Source organism: Ixodes scapularis, unplaced genomic scaffold, assembly GCF_016920785.2.
Source record: "Ixodes scapularis isolate PalLabHiFi unplaced genomic scaffold, ASM1692078v2 PGA_scaffold2__306_contigs__length_199485367, whole genome shotgun sequence".
Lineage (NCBI taxonomy): Eukaryota > Metazoa > Arthropoda > Arachnida > Ixodida > Ixodidae > Ixodes > Ixodes scapularis.
The window spans coordinates 97,742,859-97,745,745 of record NW_024609857.1 but is presented as its reverse complement, the minus strand read 5'-3'; the positions used below and the strand labels follow the sequence as shown (position 1 = coordinate 97,745,745).

General features: G+C 52.4%; 1 pseudogene; it reads right to left on the bottom strand.

The window, feature by feature from the left end:
• Positions 1 to 1,009: 1,009 nt before the first annotated feature.
• Positions 1,010 to 2,373, bottom strand: LOC115311533 (annotated as a pseudogene).
• Between the last annotated feature and the right edge of the window lie 514 nt (positions 2,374 to 2,887).

Here is a 2,887-nt window from a genome sequence, read left to right as displayed (position 1 = left end):
AGCGCGCGACAGGGGAGCGCTGGGATACCAAAGCGCACGACTGGAGAGCCCCGCGACACCAGAGCGCACGACGGGAGAGCGCCGCGACACCAGAGCACAGATGGGAGAGCGCGCGACATGAGAGCGCTGGGCACGAGAGCGCACGACGGGAGAGCCCTGTAACACCAGAGCGCACGACGGGAGAGCGCCGCGACACCAGAGCGCAGACGGGAGAGCGCGCGACAGGAGAGAGCTAGGACACGAGAGCCCATGACGAGAGAGCGCCGCGACACCAGAGCGCACGACAAGAGAGCGCTGGGACATGAGAGCGCACGACGGGAGAGCGCCGCGACACCAGAGCGCATGACGGGAGAGCGCCGCGGCACCAGAGCGCAGAAGGGAGAGTGCTGTGACACGAGAGCGCACGACAGGAGAGCACTGCGACACCAGAGGGCACCATATGTGAGTTCCGGGACACCAGGGCGCAGACGGGAGAGCGCACGACAGGAGAGCGCAGGGACACCAGAGCGCATAACGGGAGAACGCCGCGACACCAGAGCGCAGTCAGGAGAGCGCACGACAGGAGAGCGCTGGGAGACGAGAGCGCACGACGGGAGAGCGCCGCGACACCAGAGCGCATAACGGGAGAGCGCCGCGACACCAGAGCGCAGATGGGAGAGCGTGCAACAGGAGAGCGCTGGGACAAATGGCGTAAAGCTCGAACGCTTTACGTCATTTTATTGGTTGAGTACGGACCTGTGGGAAGTCTAAAAAATACAATTTCTGCAAACTTGTAATGAAAACGCAAGACATAGAGTTTCAGCAATATAGTTGTTTATCACTTGCCGTTCCATAGTATTTAAAAAAATTAAAAGACCGAATGACTGCGCGACACCGCGGAGGTACTCTAGCATGCAACTTTGGTCGTACTCTTCAACTAGCTTGCTCAGATTCTTCGTTACGCGAACGTAGGTGGCCTTGCTGCTCCTTTGAGGCTCTCCGCGAAGTACATCCACCAGCTTCTGCTCTGTCAAACTCTGCTTCCTTGGAAATGCGGCCACTAGCTTGTACGTGTCCGGATGATGCTGCCCCAAGGACTTCTGGAGTGCATTGTGCCAGGACTCGACGTGATTGTTGGGCCTCAAAAGTCCTTCAGAGATCCGTTCGTAGCAGATCCAGAAGTCATGCGTGAAAAGGGATAGCCTACGCGAGCAGCTCCTTCCGATGCTCGAGCCCACGTGCGTCCTCTCGAAGTAATGGAACATTTTGTTTAGACCGTCGTCTGTTGAGAGAGCATCGTCTTGGAGCTCTTCCAGTCCTGGACAAAAACAAATGCAAAATGCTGATAATTACAAAAGCAATGTATATAAATTCTAGAGCTAAGACAAGATGTAGCGAGAACCAATCCAGACAAGTAACGGAACCAGTCTTGCACGTCGTTGATATGAAACGCACGAAGCCTTCCTTGCCCGCCAGTACTAAAAATTACCTTTACCTCGCGCAATATCCCCAGGTCGAACAAAGGCCAGTGCCGGTCTCATGCTCACTCTTTTGCGAAAGTCACAATCCTCACGATATCTGCGTAGAAATTTCATACCTGAGTGGTCAATATTTACTCGTCATTTTGACTGATTTACCTGACGATGAGGTGCTCCTCCTGCCTCCGGCGAACAAACGACTGTTTTAGGTGGAATAAGCATCCCGTCACTCTGGCTGTCGGGAACACCGACTGAAAAGCTCGTTTCGCCGCAACTTCAGAATCCATCATTAACGTCTGAGGTGACAGTCGGGGGCAAAGTTTCTTGAGTGTCCTGACAACGCGGCCATAGGCTTCCTGGCTCCATTTGGCCATCAGGCAGTAGACTAGCGGTAGCACCTTGCCATGAACAAGACCGTGGATGGTATGCTCCTGCAATGTAAGGACGCACTATTTTGGAAGCGACATGATGAGATGGAAGTGTCGCACTGTAATGACATGCAAATTTTGAGGACAAAAATTTAAAACCGCCAGGTCTTACATATGTAGAGCAACGTAGGCGTGCGTCGTACCTGCGGGAAGAGCGACGGCGAGACGTCGAAAGTGCAATCGGGGAACCAGTCAGCGTACTGGCTGAGGAGTCGAAGGTTCTCGTCCGTCGCAAACATGAATAGACGATTTTTGTCTTGTGCGCCAGAGTCATACAGCAAGAACGATCGCCCATCTGGAAGCGATTCAAGCCAGCTGGGGAGGTTGATTTCGTGAATGTGCTGTGGAGCAGGCAGTGGCATGTTGAAGGCGCGGCATGCCCTTTGTGGTGAGCAAGCCAAGGCGCTTACCGAGGGAAGCTGCAGCCGCTCAGAACCTCAAATAAAAATCGTAAATTTTGTGCGTTCAGGAACACCACCAAAGAAAAGTATTTGAGGCTGCTGGAGAGAGAGAAAACAAACTTTTATTTTTATCTTTTTGAGCCCAGGTCGTTGTCTATAGATTCATAGCATTCCTTGTGATGACGACGACCACGATCATCTAAAGCTTTTGCAAATAATCGTGACCTTTAGTTAGAATTCTGGTGATATATCTCTGCTTATTGTTAGGCCACTGGTAGCTTGCGCAATCATCATTCGCGGTTGAAAATCGGTTGTCCTGGCTTTCTCCTTGACCGCAGCAATCTACCTCCTCTGCCCGACAGACATCGGGATTCGGCAGATGACCCTGGTGCTCGCCGCGGTGGTCTGCGCAAGTGTGCAGATATATTAAAAGTATGTGAATATAAAAACGGCACACTGAAGGCGACTCGGTGGTGGCACACTGAAGGCGACGTACGTAATAGCGGAATCGTATAATCGAGTTCTGACAAATGAAAAATCTAGAGACAGAAGTTTTACGGTACAATAACCGTTTGCTTACCTTGACAAGGGCCAGTGCACT